At 49.9% G+C, this 21675-nt stretch overlaps 1 long non-coding RNA gene across 1 annotated transcript in view; it reads right to left on the bottom strand.

Annotated features, from left to right (window-relative positions):
* Window positions 1-21675, bottom strand: part of LOC144826383 (uncharacterized) — a 187281-nt gene that overhangs the window by 97806 nt on the left and 67800 nt on the right. The window contains exon 2 of the long non-coding RNA XR_013609809.1: window positions 20657-20688. This is a non-coding gene — a long non-coding RNA (uncharacterized LOC144826383). The remainder of the gene's footprint in view (window positions 1-20656; window positions 20689-21675) is intronic.

The raw sequence follows: 21675 nt of genomic DNA, 5'->3' as shown, positions 1-21675 counted from the left end.
GAAGGTAGCGGTGTCGAAGGAGGTGTTGATGATGTCCCGCAGGTGGGGTGCGATGACAGCGTCGGCCTTGTTGAAGACGTGGTGAGGGCAGGGGTCGGTCGGAGATCCGGAGTGGATGGAGTTCATCGTGCGGATGGTGTTTTCGGTGTTGATCGGGGTCCAGGCGCGGAGGGTGGTGGTGGGGGGCAGGGGTTCGGTTGTGGCATGCGTCGGTTGAGTGCTGAAGCTGTTGTGTATGTCCGCGATCTTGTTGTGGAAGTAGGAGGCGAGGGAGTTGCAGAGGTCTTGCGAAGGGGTGAAGTCGTTGTTTCCGGCGTTGGGGTTGGAGAGCTCTTTGACGATGTTGAAGAGTTCCTTGCTGTTGTGTGCGTTGTTGTCCAGTCGTTCCTTGAATGCGGTTTTCTTGGTGGCGCGGATGAGTTGGTGGTGCTTTCGGGTGGCGAGCTTGAGGGCAGTCATGTTGTCCGGTGTTGGGTCTCTGCGCCAGGTTCTCTCGAGGGCTTGGCTGTTCTTCTTGAAGCTCTTGAGTTCGTTGGTGAACCATGGGGCTTTCTTGCTGCCGGGTCTGCTAGGCGGGGTCCTCAGGGGGGCGAGGTCGTCTGCGCAGTCACTGATCCACTTGGTGAGGTTGGTGGCCGCCTGGCTTGGGTCCGGTGTGCTGGTGGGGGGGTTCATGCTCAGGGAGGTCGCGAGTTGGTCGGCTGTGATCTTGTTCCAGCTTCTGCGTGCAACCTGTTGCTGGTGGTGGTGGATCGTGGTCCTTCTGAAGCTGAAGTGGACGCAGCTGTGATCCGTCCAGTGGAGTCCGGTGGCGTGGCTGAAGGCGATGTCCTTGCTGGATGAGAAGACGGGGTCGAGTCGCTATGGTTTCTATGAATACCTAGTGATGCCATTCAGCTTGTGTAATGTTCCGGCAGCCTTCCAATTCTTCCTCAATTTCGTTTTGCGGGACTTCTTGATCAATATGTGGTGGTATATATCGACGATATCTTGATATACTCATCAAATGTAAAGATTCATTGCCAATATGTACATTCCGTATTGCAGACCTTGCGAGATAACCATCTGTTTTGCAAAATCAGCAAGTGCGAGTTTGGAGTGACTACTGTTGAATTCTTAGGAGTTGGGGATAAGAGATGGCGGAACGGAAGATATCAGCAGTGAAGGATTGGCCTACCCCACAGAACATGAGAGACATCCAGTGTTTCTTGAGGTTCACCAATTTTTATCAAAGATTTATTAGCCATTTCTGGAATGTAGCAGCACCCCTAACACGATTGTTGAAGAAGAAAACCCTCTTCCAATGGCTCTAAAACAAGCCTTTGTGTCAGGCCCAGTCTTGATGCATGCCGACCCAGACCGTCCCACATAGTAGAAGCAGATGCTTCCAGACAGCAGTAGGAGCGGTATTATCCCAACATCATCCAACAACAGGCCAATTACACCTGATGGCTTACATGTCGAGAAAACTCAACCCTGCCAAATGCAACTATACAATAGCCAAGAAAGAGCTGCTGGCCATCAGAGATGCCTGGATTGGAGACATTTTCTAATGGGAGCCGAGGATATAGTCAGTGTATATACAAACCACAGTAACCGCCAATTCATGACAGTAGCAAGGCATCTAACACCTAGCTGAGATGGATGCTGTTCTTTGCAGAATTCAACTTCTTTGGGACGTATCGACCTGGAAGCGAGAACAAAAAGGCAGATGCCTTGTCCCGTCAGGAGTCTCATTATTCACCCGAAGAAAGCCCCGTGTACGCCATAGTGGATCCACTTAATGTAATTCGTGTGACATTCACGGATCCACCGTTTCCATAACAAAGCACACTTTTTTTACTTTGCTCTAGACACACCAGCGTCGTAACGATCACTAGGGGCAAGACTTCGTATAATATTCTATAGGCTGCAGTTTTTACAAACAAGATTTCTTCACCCAATCAACATGCGGGTTGTGCAACCGCAACCAAGGTAACCCTAGAATCACCCCGTACTGAGGAGCTTGGATTATGTTGAAAGCCAACTTTTTCCAATGTTCGGATCAATAGAAAGCTTCAAGAGCACTTGTGGTAAAACAAATAGGTCCTAAATCCAGCTCACTCGAAATTCTCAATGTCTCAAGCATTGCCTGTACCTTACGCCATTCTTCATGGATCAAGATGTTTACCTCCCCCCAAAGAAATTCCTTTCTACTAGTTGTGTGTCTTCGCCATTAACTCACCAGGCGAATCCAGAGCACATTATCACCAAATAACCAGCACTAAATCAGTGCACAGGATACTTACGGGGCCCGGCTACAGCAACACAAGCCGTACCTAATACCAGTGACTCTAATAACAGAGTAAACTATACAGCACAAGCATGTTTGGCACAGAACAGCAAGTTTGAGAAACAACATTCACGACTATCCAGCTTTGTGTCATCTCACATCTAGGTGTTGGCACTGTTAAAGAGTCATTAAAGAGTTCATGACCATATTACATAACCCATTTTACATGGATATTGACTTGTCTGTTAGATGCGCAATTTTTCTACACTCTTTGCTTGCTCTTATGGGAAAGCTTTTTCACAACTTATTTCTCCCCTTCTCTCTCTCTCTCTCTCTGTCTCTTTGTCTCTCTCTTTCTCCCTACTGTTGCACTCTCTGGAGTGGGAATAGTAATTTTTACCTCACCGCTATCCAACGCTTTCCCTACTGTTGCACTCTTTGGAGTGGGAATATTAATTTTTACCCCTACACTATCCTGCGCTTTCCCTACTGTTGCACTCTCTGGAGTGGGAATGGTAATTTTTACCCCTACACTATCCAACGCTTTCCCTACTGTTGCACCCTTTGGAGTGGGAATAGTAATTTTTACCCCTACGCTATCCAACGCTTTCCCTATTATGATTCTAGTATCTCTATGAGGTCGGGGAGGGCTGTGGTGAAGGTGTGTTGAATTTGCGTGTATCTAAACAGTTCCCACTGCGCCATCCTATATTGTTCCTGGAGCTCCTTAAAACTTAGGATCGACCCTCTTTTAATCAGGTCTGCGACCACGGATATCCCGATAGTGTCCCACTTATCAAAGCCGGGTTGATGGCAAAGAGAACCCAGCTGTTGGGCATACCATAGGGGTGTTGCTCTTGTGAGTACATTTGACCATCCCAGACGTGAGTTTACATGGTGCCAGATCGCTACAGTATGAGAGAGAGGCCCAAAATATCACCCACCTTTCACTTTGGAGTACAACACTCCAAGATAACCAGAACGTCCAGTCTGATATTTGTCTAACATATAGGCAGGATCACAAGGAGAGCGATAGATCCACTGGTTTACCACCACCAATTGTGAGGCCCAGTAGTAGAGTTTAAGACCTGGGAGGGCTATTCCCCCATCATACCATTCTTTTGTCAATTGTGGATAGCGATTTGGGGGGGGGTCTACCGTCCCAGAGCAGTGTGCGGATTTCGCCCTCCACTGCTGAGAAATACGTGTCTTGAACTCGATGTGGGCAATTCTGGAGAATATATAAAAACCGGGGAAGAGATAGCACCTTAACCTCTTCACTGCGGGGGTAATTCCCCCGCTGTGCTGGGGGGTAGGGGGGTGCGCACAGCACCCGCATGCTCATGACGAGCTCAGCTCGTCATGAGGCACGGCGCTCCTGTGCTCATGACGAGCTGAGCTCGTCACAGGTGCATTGGCTCCCGTGGAACGCTCAGAATTCTCCCCGCACCTGAGCGTTCCATGGGTCATGACGAGCTGAGCTCGTCATGAGCGCTGGAGCGCCGTGGCTCATGACAAGCTCCGCTCGTCATGAACATTGAAGGGGTTAAAGAGGGCAGCGCGACCTTTCAAACACAGGGGCAGGGACCTCCAATGTTTAACATCTGTTTTTAGCCGGGCCAGTGGGGGGGCTAAGTTGCGATCATAAAAAAGGGTTGGGTCAGGCATAGATTCCTAGATATCGAAAGCCCTCCACTGCTACTTCAATCATGCAATTCTGTGGGAGACGGGGAACCGCCCCCCAGAGCATGAACAATACCGATTTACTCCAGTTTATTTGATATCCAGAGTATTTCCCGAAGTTCGTAAAGGTCCCTCCAGTTTTTAATGAACATATGGATGTCACTATGAAACTCAGGGCTTTTAATTATACCGTGTGCGATGTGATAGATAGGCTGGCAACTGTGACACATCAGCTCGAACAAAAAGTGAAGATTGGTACACTGTTGACTAACGAAGGGAAAAATCCTGGTGCAAATCCCAGTTGGAAAGTGAAAGATTTAAATTTAAATTGGCACACAACGTCTACCATAAGAATTTTACAAAGGCACGTAAAGATCACCTGATCACTAAACTCAATCAGGCAGGAAATTCATCAAAGGAGCTTTATAATATTCTGAACTCCTTTACCAATCCCTCTGCTTGCACCCAGCAGATTACTTCCTCGCAGGAACTGTGTGATAAGTTAGCTGTGTACTTTGATGATGAAACCTATTCAAATTACAATCAATTTTTACAAAACACTAATCCGGTGATGTCTTCCATCTCTGAATCTGTACCACTAGAATGCTTGGGTAAAGCCCTGAATTATTTTAATTCTATTCAGGTCTCGCAGGTGGAAGCCATGCTAAGATTGGAAAAAACGGATCCCCTCTGGATGTTATGCCTGCCCACAAACATGCTCTCCTCGCCCCTCTCCTAGCCGCCCCTATTGCTGAGACTGTGAATACCTCTTTAAGTGAGGGTAGTCTGCCTCTTGACTGGAAAACCGCCTAAGTGCTTCCGATTAAGAAGAAAGAGCAGGTGCCGACCGAAGTACTTTCCAATTATCGTCCCAACTTGCTTCTACCGCTTTTGAATAAAATGGCGGAGAGTCGTGTTAATACCCAATTAATGAACCACCTCGAGGACAATGGTATCCTTGTTCCCTCGCAGTCTGGGTTCAGATCTAATCACTCCACAGAGACAACTCTCATCGGGGTCACTGATTATATCAAACTGGCCTCGGATGATAATAAAGCTGGGCTGTTGGTCTTGTTGGATCTGACAGCAGCTTTTGACACGGTCTCTCATCAGAAGCTGATACTGCAAATAAGAGAGGCCAGTCTGCAGGGACAAGCTCTGGACTGGCTTTTAAGCTTCTTAGACCAACGCTCGCAGACCATCAACCCACCCGGGCTCTTTTCGATCGCAAATCCTGAAGCTTAACAAGGGGATGCCCCAGAGCTCCTGTTTGAGCACGACTTTATTCAACATCTATGTGGTCCCCCTTGCTAAAGTCATCCGGGAGTGCGGCTTTACGCTGTTCTCTTACGCGGACGACACGCAACTACTCCTGTCTTTTGATAAAGACACGGAGCTAGTTGATCAGCGTTTTGCTAAGGGCATGTTAGCCATATCAGAGTGGATGATGGAGCATTTCCTACAGCTAAACGTGGCAAAAAACTGAAATCTTGCTGTTTGTTGCTAAACAAACCGCCTGGACCCCTGAGTGGTGGCCAACAGTGCTGGGCCCTGCTCCCTCTCCCATCTTGCTGGCCAAAATCTAGGAGCCCAACTGGATGCACAGCTATCTATGAAAGACCAAATCTTGACCACTGTAGGGACCTGCTACCATACTCTCAGTCTCCTTCATGGAGAGTTCTTAAGGCTGCCCCTTTCTGTACGCAGAACCCTAATTCAGGCTCTGCTTATTGGTTGCCTGGACTATTGCAATGCTCTATTGGCAGCCGCGAACGAATTTCTGCTTAGCAGATTGCAGATTGTCCAAAATGTGGCTGCACACCTAGCCCTCAAGAAACCACTGCACACTTCCCCGTGGCCATTGTTGAAATTTCTCCACTGGCTCCCTTTCCACCAGAGAATAAAATGTAAGCTCGGCTGCCTTTATGGTGCGAGCCCAAGACAAGGTTAACATGTATTGTCCGAACCGCCGTCTCAGATCGGAAGGTATGGGGCTGCTAGTGGTCCTGCATTTTCGGAAAATCCGATCAGGAGGCAAAACGGTTTCCTATCTGGCTCCGAAATACTGGAACACCTTACCGGAGAACTTGCGCAAATGCCCCAGTCTCACTCACTTCAGGAAACTCCTGAAGACGAAATTGTTTAAAGCCTAAGTTGTGGTGGCTCGTGCCTGTCTGACTCTAGCTCCTCGACAGCACGTAGATACCGCTTCGGGGTGAATCCTGCGCTTTACAAATACACTAGATACATACATACATACTTCCTCAGATGTCGCCAAATGGATGAAGACCGGCTGCCGAAAATGTATCTTCAGGAACAAGCCCTCCCCCTAGAGCCACATCTAGTGGCCCCTCGCACGCACACTCAGCCTCGCGACCACCCCCACAATCATGCACACAGCATCAGAATCCTCCTGGGCACCCATCTTGCCATGAAGCAACAGATAAACGTTGTCTCCTCTGCCTGCTTCCAAACCTTCTGCATGCTCCACAGGATCTTCCAATAGATCCCTGTCTCTACTCGGAAGCCAGTCGCCCAATCCCTCATCTCCAGCCGACTCAACTATGGCAACACACTTTACGCAGAAACAACAAACAGCTCCTGAATTGCCTGCAAACCATCCAGAACTCTACGGCAAGACTCATCCTCGACCACACGCAGAAGAACCAGCATCACCCCTCACCTCAGAGCTCTCCACTGGATCACCGTCCAGGAAAGATGCCTCTTCAAACTCCTTACGCACGCCTACAAAGCCCTCCATGAATATGGACCTGCCCACATCAACAACCACCTGACATTCCACCAACCGAACAGAGAGCTTCAATCCTCCCCCTTGCCGTGGCCCATATACCCTGCATCCGTCGTAGCTGCTGTGGAGGCCATTCCTTCTCCGACCTCGCTGCCAAGTCCTGGAACGACCTCCACCTACACCTGCTCACCTCTCCATCTCTGAAGGACTTCAAGAAGTAGCTCAAGTCTTGGCGCTTCGACCACCATCACTCGCCGACCGAGGCTCGAACAACCTTTCAGCACCTGGACACCTACCGAGGTGATAAGCCGCACTCTACCAGACCCGCTGATTGATTGATTGACTGTGAGGGGTTTGATACAGTCAAAAACTGTCAGGGCATTGATTTTGAAACAGACATTGAGTATCTTGAGGAACTTGGCTTTCTCTGGACAGTTGTAGTCATATTGAACACTGTGTGCAATGAGGGTTTCCCATAGATCTGCTGGTGATTGTTAATGGGAACTACGCTGCCCGTGAAGTGTAAGGGACAGTGTCCATGTCGCACATAACCCGTGCTCTCTACACCTAAGGGAGTGGTATCTGTGAGGGCACTGTAGATGCTTCATATTATTCTAAACAATTTTGCTATTATTTTCAGGCCTCGAATGCCAGATTAGTTTATCGAGAAATGGGTACAAAAGAAGCTTGGATGATGATGTTTGTAACGTCAGCAATGAGTCATTTGAGATGTCATCAGTGATGTCATACATTTTGTCATAGAACATGCCATGAGTCTAGTCTGGTGGGTCAGTGGACTAATATGTCACCTGCAGGGGCCTGTATTTGATCTCATTGTCACAAGTTCAAATCACAGTGGAACCCCTCAGCCTTTCATCTTTCTGAGGTCAATAAAATGAGTACCATTGTGTTTGGTAACAACAAACATCTGTTATTCAGAGCCAAGATGCCTACGGATAAAAGTGCGCTTTACAAAAAACGCGTTATGTTATCTGGGGTCATAAGCAGTGCACGGCTGGACGCAAGTTATATTTAACTATGACTCGTCAATTTCAATTTTTGTTTTGCTCAGAATGTTAATGTTTTCACTGACATTCACCTAACTATAACGTTGCTTCAACCTCTGGATTTTTCAGTGAATTTCTAAGTTTTTTTAAAGGAAACAGATCTTATATTCACACCTAACTATAATGTTACCTAATTCTTTAGTTATTTCAGAGAATTTCTAGATTTTTTTCACATAAAGAAATTTTTGATTAACATACTTAAAGACAACCCCCCGCTGCGTATGGCCTTTGGCCGTGCGAGGCGAGGGGTCGTCCACAGGGCCTGGCCAATTTTGCAAATCCCCCACAGGCCGCCAACTCCACACTGCTCATGGTCTTTGACCGTGCACAGCAAGATTTGGCAGCAGGGCCCTGCTTCCAACTCCCCGCAGGCAGTCAACCTGGCAGCCACTAGGCCCTGTGGCCATACCCCCAGCAGGCTGCCAACCCGGCACCATGGAGATCCTTTGCCATGCACAGGGTGGGTTCCGCCTTCGAGCTCTGGAGACCCCATCCCTTGAGCCCAAAACAAATATATTCAGGGGAGGTGGGTCAAACTACCCCTTCCCTGACCATAAATTGGCCCTGGTTATCCCATCCCCCAGGGACAAATACAATAGAAAATGGGAGGGAAGCCTTCTTGGGCCTAGGGGGCACCATCCCCTGCGGCCAACATCCAAGTGGAGGGGGGCAGGTAAGGTCCTCATTTCAGTGCCGGGAGACTCTAAAATATGAGTAAGTGTGTGCTTTACAATTAACCTAAATATATAACTATCTCACTATTTTAAAAGAAACCTATTGGCTCTGTCAAAGCTAGTTTTTTCTTTCCTTTATCACCAACTCATCCAGAATCCTGACAGGCTTCTCTCTTTATGCTTCACCTGCGCGGGATGTGTCTGAGAGCCATAGGACATGCCTTAGAAGGTGAGGGGCAGGCTGGACAGATCCATGGGAGGCGTATCCCCTACAGGGTGACACATATCACATGTCTGAATGTAGAGTGGGGTCCAGAGTTCAGCTGTTGTTACAGGAAGGATGAGTGTCAGGGCTCCCTGGCCAATGACAGGAAGGGCCAGAGGGGAGGATGCACTGCCTCGTGGCCAGAAAAGACAAGCAAGGAAGTAGAACAGTAGGTAAAAGTGTAGGTAAATATGTACGTGCACAGGTGAGTACATCTGTATGTACACAGGTGAGTACATCTGTATGTACACATGTGAATACATCTGTAGGTACACTGGTGAGTACACCTGTACGTGCACAGGTGAGTACATCTGTATGTACACAGGTGAGTACATCTGTATGTACACAGGTGAGTACATCTGTATGTACACATGTGAATACATCTGTAGGTACACAGGTGAGTACATCTGTAGGTACACATGTGAATACATCTGCCGGTACACAGGTGAGTACATCTGTAGCCGCACATGTGAGTACATCTGTATGTACACATGTGAGTACATCTGTAGCTGAACATGTGAGTACATCTGTATGTACACATGTGAGTACATCTGTAGCTGAACATGTGAGTACATCTGTATGTACACATGTGAGTACATCTGTATGTACACATGTGAGTACATCTGTAGGACATATGTGAGTACATTTGAGGGTACACATGTGAGTACATCTGTAGCTGCACAGGGAGTACATATGTATGTACACATGTGAATACATCTGTAGGTACACATGTGAGCACATCTGTATGTACACATGTGAGTACATCTGTATGTACACATGTGAATACATCTGTAGGTACACATGTGAGTAGATCTGTAGCTGCACATGTGAGTACATTTGTAGGTACACATGTGAGTACATCTGTAGCTGAAAATGTGAGTTCATCAGTATGTACACATGTAAGTACATCTGTAGCTGTACATGTGAGTACATCTGTAGGTACACATGTGAGTGCATCTGTATGTACACATGTGATTACATCTGTATGTACACATGTGAATACATCTGTAGGTACACTGGTGAGTACACCTGTACGTGCACAAGTGAGTACATCTGTATGTACACAGGTGAGTACATCTGTATGTACACAGGTGAGTACATCTGTATGTACACATGTGAATACATCTGTAGGTACACTGGTGAGTACACCTGTACGTGCACAGGTGAGTACATCTGTATGTACACAGGTGAGTACATCTGTATGTACACATGTGAATACATCTGTAGGTACACAGGTGAGTACATCTGTAGGTACACATGTCAATACATCTGCCAGTACACAGGTGAGTACATCTGTAGCCGCACATGTGAGTACATCTGTATGTACACATGTGAGTACATCTGTAGCTGAACATGTGAGTACATCTGTATGTACACATGTGAGTACATCTGTAGCTGAACATGTGAGTACATCTGTATGTACACATGTGAGTACATCTGTATGTTCACATGTGAGTACATCTGTAGGACATATGTGAGTACATTTGAGGGTACACATGTGAGTACATCTGTAGCTGCACAGGGAGTACATATGTATGTACACATGTGAGTACATCTGTAGGTACACATGTGAGTACATCTGTATGTACACATGTGAGTACATCTGTATGTACACATGTGAATACATCTGTAGGTACACATGTGAGTAGATCTGTAGCTGCACATGTGAGTACATCTGTAGGACATATGTGAGTACATTTGAGGGTACACATGTGAGTACATCTGTAGCTGCACAGGGAGTACATATGTATGTACACATGTGAATACATCTGTAGGTACACATGTGAGTACATCTGTATGTACACATGTGAGTACATCTGTATGTACACATGTGAATACATCTGTAGGTACACATGTGAGTAGATCTGTAGCTGCACATGTGAGTACATTTGTAGGTACACATGTGAGTACATCTGTAGCTGAAAATGTGAGTACATCAGTATGTACACATGTAAGTACATCTGTAGCTGCACATGTGAGTACATCTGTAGGTACACATGTGAGTACATCTGTATGTACACATGTGAATACATCTGTAGGTACACATCTGAGTAGATCTGTAGCTGTACATGTGAGTACATTTGTAGGTACATATGTGAGTAAATCTGTAGCTGCACATGTGAGTACATTTGTAGGTACACATGTGAGTACATCTGTAGCTGCACATGTGAGTACATTTGTAGGTACACATTGGAGTACTTCTGTAGCTGCACATGTGAGTTCATCTGTAGGTACACAGATGAGTACATCTGTATGTACACATGTGAGTACATCTGTATGTACACATGTGAATACATCTGTAGGTACACATGTGAGTAGATCTGTAGCTGCACATGTGAGTACATTTGTAGGTACACATGTGAGTACAATTGTAGGTACGCATGTGAGTACATCTGGAGCTGAACATGTGAGTACATCAGTATGTACACATGTAAGTACATCTGTAGCTGCACATGTGAGTACATCTGTAGCTGCACATGTGAGTACATCTGTAGGTACATATGTGAGTACATCTGTATGTACACATGTGAGTACATCTGTATGTACACATGTGAATACATCTGTAGGTACACATGTGAGTAGATCTGTAGCTGCACATGTGAGTACATTTGTAGGTACACATGTGAGTAAATCTGTAGCTGCACATGTGAGTACATTTGTAGGTACACATTTGAGTACTTCTGTAGCTGCACATGTGAGTTCATCTGTATGTACACATGTGAGTACATCTATAGGTACACATGTGAGTACATCTGTAGGTACACATGTGAGTACATTTGTAGGTACACATGTGAGTACATCTGTAGCTGCACATGTGAGTACATTTGTAGGTACACATTTGAGTACTTCTGTAGCTGCACATGTGAGTTCATCTGTATGTACACATGTGAGTACATCTATAGGTACACATGTGAGTACATCTGTAGGTACACATGGGAGTACATCTGTAGGTACACATGTGAGTACATCTATAGGTACACATGTGAGTACATCTGTAGGTACACATATGAGTACATCTGAAGGTACACATGTGAGTACATCTATAGGTACACATGTGAGTACATCTGTAGGTTGACATATGAGTACATCTATAGGTACACATGTGAGTACATCTGTAGGTTGACATGTGAGTTCATCTGTAGGTACATGTGTGAGTACATCTGTAGGTACACATGTGAGTACATTTGTAGGTTGACATGTGAGTTCATCTGTAGGTACATGTGTGAGTACATCTGTAGGTACACATGTGAGTACATCTGTAGGTTGACATGTGAGTACATCTGTAGGTTGACATGTGAGTACATCTGTAGGTACACATATGAGTACATCTGTAGGTACAAATGTGAATACATCTGTAGGTACACATGTGAGGACATCTGTAGGTACACATATGAGTACATCTGCATGGCTGCTCCTTCATGAACAGATCACCCTTGACCCTATAGGAGCTTCTTGCAGAGAGGTAGGTAAATGCCTTTCTCACAGATGTATTTGAACCATACTCCCTCTAGCAGATGAGTCCATCTACTACATTCATAGTGTCACGCTGGTTCAAATCTGTACCCAAGTGAAAGTAACAGCAAAGATTTAAGAACAATTTCCATGGCAATAGCTGGCGATCAGTGGTGTCTCTTCCCAGAAACCAGCTGCAGCTCCCTCTGGGTCTGGGCCTGTTGTACCGACTAGAAACCAGCTGCAGCTGCCTCCAGATCAGGGCCTCTTGTACTAAGGAAAAACCAGATGCAGCTCCCTCGAGATCTGGGCCTGTTGCACCAAGGAGAAACCAGCTGCAGCTCCATCAAGATCTGGGCCTGTTGTACCAAGGAGAAACCAGATGCAGCTCCTTCGAGATCTGGGCCTGTTGTACCGAGGAGAAACCAGATGCAGCTCCCTCGAGATCTGGGCCTGTTGTAAGGAGGAGAAACCAGCTGCAGCTCCCTCCAGATCAGGGCCTGTTGTACTGAGGAGAAACCAGCTGCAGCTCCCTCAAGGTCAGGGCCTGTTGTACCGGGGAGAGACCAGCTGCAGCTCCCTCCAGATCAGGGCCTGTTGTACTGAGGAGAAACCAGCTGCAGCTCCCTCCAGACCTGGGCCTGTTGTACTGCGGAGAAACCCGCTGCAGCTCCCTCAAGATCTGGGCCTGTTGTACCGAGGAGAAACCAGCTGCAGCTCCCTCAAGATCTGGGCCTGTTTTACTGAGGAGAAACCAGCTGCAGCTCCCTCGAGATCAGGGCCTGTTGTACCGAGGAGAAACCAGCTGCAGCTCCCTCAAGATCAGGGCCTGTTGTACCGAGGAGAGACCAGCTGCAGCTCCCTCAAGGCCTGGGCCTGTTGTACTGAGGAGAAACCAGCTGCAACTCCCTCGAGATCAGGGCCTGTTGTACTGAGGAGAAACCAGCTGCAGCTCCCTCTAGACCTGGGCCTGTTGTACTGAGGAAAAACCAGCTGCAGCTCCCTCCAGACCTGGGCCTGTTGTACTGAGGAGAAACCAGCTGCAGCTCCTCAAAACCTGGGCCTGTTGTACTGAGGAAAAACCAGCTGCAGCTCCCTCAAGACCTGGGCCTGTTGTACCGAGGAGAAACCAGCTGCAGCTCCCTCGAGATCAGGGCCTGTTGTACTGAGGAGAAACCAGCTGCAGCTCCCTCAAGATCTGGGCCTGTTGTACCGAGGAGAAACCAGCTGCAGCTCCCTCGAGATCAGGGCCTGTTGTACTGAGGAAAAACCAGCTGCAGCTCCCTCAAGATCAGGGCCTGTTGTACCGAGGAGAAACCAGCTGCAGCTCCCTCAAGACCTGGGCCAGTTGTACCGAGGAGAAACCAGCTGCAGCTCCCTCAAGATCAGGGCCTGTTGTACCGAGGAGAAACCAGCTGCAGCTCCCTCAAGACCTGGGCCAGTTGTACCGAGGAGAAACCAGCTGCAGCTCCCTCAAGATCTGGGCCTGTTGTACTGAGGAGAATCCAGCTGCAGCTCCCTCAAGATCTGGGCCTGTTGTACCGAGGAGAAACCAGCTGCAGCTCCCTCATGGTCTGGGCCTGTTTTACTGAGGAGAAACCAGCTGCAGTGCCCTCAAGGCTTGGGCCTGTTGTACTGAGGAGAAACCAGCTGCAACTCCCTCGAGATCAGGGCCTGTTGTACTGAGGAGAAACCAGATGCAGCTCCCTCAAGGTCTGGGCCTGTTGTACTGAGGAGAAACAAGCTGCAGCTCTGTCAAGATCTGGGCCTGTTGTACCGAGGAGAAACCAGTGGCAGCTCCCTCGAGATCAGGGCCTGTTGTACTGAGGAGAAACCAGCTGCAGCTCCCTCGAGATCAGGGCCTGTTGTACTGAGGAGAAACAAGCTGCAGCTCCGTCAAGATCTGGGCCTGTTGTACCGAGGAGAAACCAGTGGCAGCTCCCTTGAGATCAGGGCCTGTTGTACTGAGGAGAAACCAGCTGCAGCTCCCTCGAGATCAGGGCCTGTTGAACTGAGGAGAAACCAGCTGCAGCTCCCTCAAGGTCTGGGCCTGTTGTACTGAGGAGAAACCAGCTGCAGCTCCCTCAAGACCTGGGCCTGTTGAACCGAGGAGAAACCAGCTGCAGCTCCCTCCAGATCTGGGCCTGTTGTACCGGGGAGAGACCAGCTGCAGCTCCCTCCAGATATGGGCCTGTTGTACTGAGGAGAAACCAGCTGCAGCTCCCTCAAGACCTGGGCCTGTTTTACTGAGGAGAAACCAGCTGCAGTGCCCTCAAGACCTGGGCCTGTTGTACTGAGGAGAAACCAGCTGCAGCTCCCTCAAGATCAGGGCCTGTTGAACCGAGGAGAAACCAGCTGCAGCTCCCTTCAGATCTGGGCCTGTTGTACTGAGGAGAAACCAGCTGCAGTGCCCTCAAGACCTGGGCCTGTTGTACTGAGGAGAAACCAGCTGCAGCTCCCTCAAGGTCAGGGCCTGTTGTACCGGGGAGAGACCAGCTGCAGCTCCCTCCAGATCTGGGCCTGTTGTACTCAGGAGAAACCAGCTGCAGCTCCCTCAAGACCTGGGCCTGTTTTACTGAGGAGAAACCAGCTGCAGTGCCCTCAAGACCTGGGCCTGTTGTACTGAGGAGAAACCAGCTGCAGCTCCCTCAAGGTCAGGGCCTGTTGTACCGGGGAGAGACCAGCTGCAGCTCCCTCCAGATCTGGGCCTGTTGTACTGAGGAGAAACCAGCTGCAGCTCCCTCAAGACCTGGGCCTGTTTAACTGAGGAGAAACCAGCTGCAGTGCCCTCAAGACCTGGGCCTGTTGTACTGAGGAGAAACCAGCTGCAGCTCCCTCAAGATCAGGGCCTGTTGAACCGAGGAGAAACCAGCTGCAGCTCCCTCCAGATCTGGGCCTGTTGTACCGGGGAGAAACCAGCTGCAGCTCCCTCAAGGCCTGGGCCTGTTGTACCGAGAAGAAACCAGCTGCAGCTCCCTCGAGATCAGGGCCTGTTGAACCGAGGAGAAACCAGCTGCAGCTCCCTCCAGATCTGGGCCTGTTGTACCGGGGAGAAACCAGCTGCAGCTCCCTCAAGGTCTGGGCCTGTTTTACTGAGGAGAAACCAGCTGCAGTGCCCTCAAAACCTGGGCCTGTTGTACTGAGGAGAAACCAGCTGCAGCTCCCTCAAGATCAGGGCCTGTTGAACCGAGGAGAAACCAGCTGCAGCTCCCTCCAGATCTGGGCCTGTTGTACCGGGGAGAAACCAGCTGCAGCTCCCTCAAGACCTGGGCCTGTTGTACTGAGGAGAAACCAGCTGCAGTGCCCTCAAGACCTGGGCCTGTTGTACTGAGGAGAAACCAGCTGCAGCTCCCTCAAGGTCAGGGCCTGTTGTACCGGGGAGAGACCAGCTGCAGCTCCCTCCAGATCTGGGCCTGTTGTACTGAGGAGAAACCAGCTGCAGCTCCCTCAAGACCTGGGCCTGTTTTACTGAGGAGAAACCAGCTGCAGTGCCCTCAAGACCTGGGCCTGTTGTACTGAGGAGAAACTAGCTGCAGCTCCCTCCAGATCTGGGCCTGTTGTACTGAGGAGAAACCAGCTGCAGCTCCCTCAAGACCTGGGCCTGTTTTACTGAGGAGAAACCAGCTGCAGTGCCCTCAAGACCTGGGCCTGTTGTACTGAGGAGAAACCAGCTGCAGCTCCCTCAAGATCAGGGCCTGTTGAACCGAGGAGAAACCAGCTGCAGCTCCCTCCAGATCTGGGCCTGTTGTACTGAGGAGAAACCAGCTGCAGTGCCCTCAAGACCTGGGCCTGTTGTACCGAGGAGAAACCAGCTGCAGCTCCCTCAAGATCTGGGCCTGTTGTACCGAGGAGAAACCAGCTGCAGCTCCCTCAAGATCTGGGCCTGTTGTAACGAGAAGAAACCAGCTGCAGCTCCCTCGAGATCTGGGCCTGTTGTAACGAGAAGAAACCAGCTGCAGCTCCCTCGAGATCAGGGCCTGTTGTACCGAGGAGAAACCAGCTGCAGCTCCCTCAAGATCTGGGCCTGTTGTACTGAGAAGAAACCAGCTGCAGCTCCCTCGAGATCTGGGCCTGTTGTACCGGGGAGAGACCAGCTGCAGCTCCCTCGAGATCAGGGCCTGTTGTACCGAGGAGAAACCAGCTGCAACTCCCTCCAGATCTGGGCCTGTTGTACCGGGGCGAAACCAGCTGCAACTCCCTCCAGATCTGGGCCTGTTGTACCGGGGAGAGACCAGCTGCAGCTCCCTCGAGATCTGGGCCTGTTGTACCGGGGAGAAACCAGCTGCAACTCCCTCCAGATCTGGGCCTGTTGTACTGAGGAGAAACCAGCTGCAGCTCCTCAAAACCTGGGCCTGTTGTACTGAGGAAAAACCAGCTGCAGCTCCCTCAAGACCTGGGCCTGTTGTACCGAGGAGAAACCAGCTGCAGCTCCCTCGAGATCAGGGCCTGTTGTACTGAGGAGAAACCAGCTGCAGCTCCCTCAAGATCTGGGCCTGTTGTACCGAGGAGAAACCAGCTGCAGCTCCCTCGAGATCAGGGCCTGTTGTACTGAGGAAAAACCAGCTGCAGCTCCCTCAAGATCAGGGCCTGTTGTACCGAGGAGAAACCAGCTGCAGCTCCCTCAAGACCTGGGCCAGTTGTACCGAGGAGAAACCAGCTGCAGCTCCCTCAAGATCTGGGCCTGTTGTACTGAGGAGAATCCAGCTGCAGCTCCCTCAAGATCTGGGCCTGTTGTACCGAGGAGAAACCAGCTGCAGCTCCCTCATGGTCTGGGCCTGTTTTACTGAGGAGAAACCAGCTGCAGTGCCCTCAAGGCTTGGGCCTGTTGTACTGAGGAGAAACCAGCTGCAACTCCCTCGAGATCAGGGCCTGTTGTACTGAGGAGAAACCAGATGCAGCTCCCTCAAGGTCTGGGCCTGTTGTACTGAGGAGAAACAAGCTGCAGCTCTGTCAAGATCTGGGCCTGTTGTACCGAGGAGAAACCAGTGGCAGCTCCCTCGAGATCAGGGCCTGTTGTACTGAGGAGAAACCAGCTGCAGCTCCCTCGAGATCAGGGCCTGTTGTACTGAGGAGAAACAAGCTGCAGCTCCGTCAAGATCTGGGCCTGTTGTACCGAGGAGAAACCAGTGGCAGCTCCCTTGAGATCAGGGCCTGTTGTACTGAGGAGAAACCAGCTGCAGCTCCCTCGAGATCAGGGCCTGTTGAACTGAGGAGAAACCAGCTGCAGCTCCCTCAAGGTCTGGGCCTGTTGTACTGAGGAGAAACCAGCTGCAGCTCCCTCAAGACCTGGGCCTGTTGAACCGAGGAGAAACCAGCTGCAGCTCCCTCCAGATCTGGGCCTGTTGTACCGGGGAGAGACCAGCTGCAGCTCCCTCCAGATATGGGCCTGTTGTACTGAGGAGAAACCAGCTGCAGCTCCCTCAAGACCTGGGCCTGTTTTACTGAGGAGAAACCAGCTGCAGTGCCCTCAAGACCTGGGCCTGTTGTACTGAGGAGAAACCAGCTGCAGCTCCCTCAAGATCAGGGCCTGTTGAACCGAGGAGAAACCAGCTGCAGCTCCCTCCAGATCTGGGCCTGTTGTACTGAGGAGAAACCAGCTGCAGTGCCCTCAAGACCTGGGCCTGTTGTACTGAGGAGAAACCAGCTGCAGCTCCCTCAAGGTCAGGGCCTGTTGTACCGGGGAGAGACCAGCTGCAGCTCCCTCCAGATCTGGGCCTGTTGTACTCAGGAGAAACCAGCTGCAGCTCCCTCAAGACCTGGGCCTGTTTTACTGAGGAGAAACCAGCTGCAGTGCCCTCAAGACCTGGGCCTGTTGTACTGAGGAGAAACCAGCTGCAGCTCCCTCAAGGTCAGGGCCTGTTGTACCGGGGAGAGACCAGCTGCAGCTCCCTCCAGATCTGGGCCTGTTGTACTGAGGAGAAACCAGCTGCAGCTCCCTCAAGACCTGGGCCTGTTTAACTGAGGAGAAACCAGCTGCAGTGCCCTCAAGACCTGGGCCTGTTGTACTGAGGAGAAACCAGCTGCAGCTCCCTCAAGATCAGGGCCTGTTGAACCGAGGAGAAACCAGCTGCAGCTCCCTCCAGATCTGGGCCTGTTGTACCGGGGAGAAACCAGCTGCAGCTCCCTCAAGGCCTGGGCCTGTTGTACCGAGAAGAAACCAGCTGCAGCTCCCTCGAGATCAGGGCCTGTTGAACCGAGGAGAAACCAGCTGCAGCTCCCTCCAGATCTGGGCCTGTTGTACCGGGGAGAAACCAGCTGCAGCTCCCTCAAGGTCTGGGCCTGTTTTACTGAGGAGAAACCAGCTGCAGTGCCCTCAAGACCTGGGCCTGTTGTACTGAGGAGAAACCAGCTGCAGCTCCCTCAAGATCAGGGCCTGTTGAACCGAGGAGAAACCAGCTGCAGCTCCCTCCAGATCTGGGCCTGTTGTACCGGGGAGAAACCAGCTGCAGCTCCCTCAAGACCTGGGCCTGTTGTACTGAGGAGAAACCAGCTGCAGTGCCCTCAAGACCTGGGCCTGTTGTACTGAGGAGAAACCAGCTGCAGCTCCCTCAAGGTCAGGGCCTGTTGTACCGGGGAGAGACCAGCTGCAGCTCCCTCCAGATCTGGGCCTGTTGTACTGAGGAGAAACCAGCTGCAGCTCCCTCAAGACCTGGGCCTGTTTTACTGAGGAGAAACCAGCTGCAGTGCCCTCAAGACCTGGGCCTGTTGTACTGAGGAGAAACTAGCTGCAGCTCCCTCCAGATCTGGGCCTGTTGTACTGAGGAGAAACCAGCTGCAGCTCCCTCAAGACCTGGGCCTGTTTTACTGAGGAGAAACCAGCTGCAGTGCCCTCAAGACCTGGGCCTGTTGTACTGAGGAGAAACCAGCTGCAGCTCCCTCAAGATCAGGGCCTGTTGAACCGAGGAGAAACCAGCTGCAGCTCCCTCCAGATCTGGGCCTGTTGTACTGAGGAGAAACCAGCTGCAGTGCCCTCAAGACCTGGGCCTGTTGTACCGAGGAGAAACCAGCTGCAGCTCCCTCAAGATCTGGGCCTGTTGTACCGAGGAGAAACCAGCTGCAGCTCCCTCAAGATCTGGGCCTGTTGTAACGAGAAGAAACCAGCTGCAGCTCCCTCGAGATCTGGGCCTGTTGTAACGAGAAGAAACCAGCTGCAGCTCCCTCGAGATCAGGGCCTGTTGTACCGAGGAGAAACCAGCTGCAGCTCCCTCAAGATCTGGGCCTGTTGTACCGGGGAGAAACCAGCTGCAGCTCCCTCGAGATCAGGGCCTGTTGTACCGGGGAGAGACCAGCTGCAGCTCCCTCGAGATCAGGGCCTGTTGTACCGAGGAGAAACCAGCTGCAACTCCCTCCAGATCTGGGCCTGTTGTACCGGGGAGAGACCAGCTGCAGCTCCCTCGAGATCAGGGCCTGTTGTACCGAGGAGAAACCAGCTGCAACTCCCTCCAGATCTGGGCCTGTTGTACCGGGGAGAGACCAGCTGCAGCTCCCTCGAGATCAGGGCCTGTTGTACCGGGGAGAGACCAGCTGCAGCTCCCTCAAGATCTGGGCCTGTTGTACCGGGGAGAGACCAGCTGCAGCTCCCTCGAGATCAGGGCCTGTTGTACCGGGGAGAGACCAGCTGCAGCTCCCTCGAGATCAGGGCCTGTTGTACCGGGGAGAGACCAGCTGCAGCTCCCTCCAGATCTGGGCCTGTTGTATTGAGGAGACACCAGCTGCAGCTCCCTCAAGGTCTGGGCCTGTTGTACCGAGGAGAAACCAGATGCAGCTCCCTCGAGATCACGGCCGGTTGTACCGAGGAGAAACCAGCTGCAGCTCCCTCCAGATCTGTGCTGCTCCCACTCAGGTACAATTAAACATAACTGCACCTGTAGTCATAACAGAGGGTCTGACAGTCACTGTTAATGATAGATAATAGGAGCGAATATCATGTTCAGTTTTTTCATTGATAATTTAATTGGTTTGAAGATTGTTTGAAATAATGATTAAGATGTTACTCCTTTGTTTATGGTTATGTCTATTTATATCTTTCATCTTTTAGCGGGTTACTTTCAGTCTGATGAAGCGTGTAGTAATCAACATCTCAATGAATGTTATTGAATTAAAAAAGACAAACGCAGTCAGACAGGCTGGTGCTGTCCTCAGAGGCTCAGCTACAAAGCAATACAACTGCCAGTACTGGAAAGTTTGTAAATTTTGTATAAAGTTGTATATATTTTGTATATTTAAATCTGTAGATGCACAGAAATGTCTTTAAAAAATGAAAAAGCTTTCTGATTGAAAAAAAATGATCATAATAAATAAGGATTAAAAAGTAAGAACAGACTGCTATGTTTAGTTCATAGCTGTTGTTTAGGTAAAAAAGAAAAAATCTTTCCAGTACTGGCAGTTGTATTGCTTTGTAGTTAAGTTTGGTTCAGCCTTACTGTTGAGGAGCCAAGACCCTGTTTAGTTCCTACTCAGAGGCTCAGGGCATACATCTTTTCTGGTACTTACCCCACCGAGCAGAGGAAGTCCCACCGCCAAACCTGGATGGAAAGAGAGGAAACAAAAGGTTGTTTAGGAAAAATGTGCAAGCAAAAGTACTACACCTCAACCTTCCCCTTATATCTCAACATTTCACTGTATTGTGATGCAGAAGTAGCAGATGATCCTAACAACAAATCTGCCGAGAAGGGCTTGCCATAAGTAGAGCGGCGAGACATGGCCATCTCTGAAGTCAAGATAAGCCAAACCTCTGTTGACTGTCATGGACGTATTCACTCCCTTGATTTTGAGGACTAAGATGGACACATTGACCCCCTTACCTTTGAGGATGGTCACGGACATATTAACTCCCTTGACTCTGGATTATCATGGACTCACTGAACCCCCTTGACTCTGAGGATTATCATGGACACATTGACCCCCTTGACTCTGAGGATTATCACGGACACTCTGACTCCCTTGAATCAGAGGACTATCATAAACACACTGACCCTCTTGAAGTTGATCATGGACGCACTGACTCCCTTGACTCTGAGGTTTATTATGGGAACACTGACCCCTTAAATCCGAGGATTATCGTAACAGATTGACCCCTTTGATTATGAAAACTATCATGCACAACTGACTCCCTTGACTATGAGGATTATCGAGGACAATTTGACCCGCTTGACTAGGAGGATTATCATGGTCATATTGACACCCATGACTCAGAGGACTATGATGGACATATTCACCCCCTTACTCGGAAGATTATCATGGACGCACTGACTCCCTTAACTCTGAGGATTGTCGTGGACAGATTGACTCAGTTGATTATGAGGATAATCATGGACACATTGAAACCCTTGACTCTGAGTATTGCCATGGACACACTGACCCCCTTGACTATGAGGACTATCACAGACACATTGACCCCCTTGGCTCAGAAGATTATCATGACAAATTGATCCCCTTGACTCTGCGGATTATCATGGACACACTGACACCCTTGACTCTGAGTATTATCATAGACAAATTGACCCCGTTGA

The sequence above is a fragment of the Lissotriton helveticus genome, chromosome 3_2 (assembly GCF_964261635.1).
Source record: "Lissotriton helveticus chromosome 3_2, aLisHel1.1, whole genome shotgun sequence".
NCBI classification, from domain to species: Eukaryota; Metazoa; Chordata; class Amphibia; order Caudata; family Salamandridae; genus Lissotriton; species Lissotriton helveticus.
The sequence above is the reverse complement of the archived record's forward strand: the minus strand, read 5'-3'. Positions and strand labels throughout refer to the sequence as shown.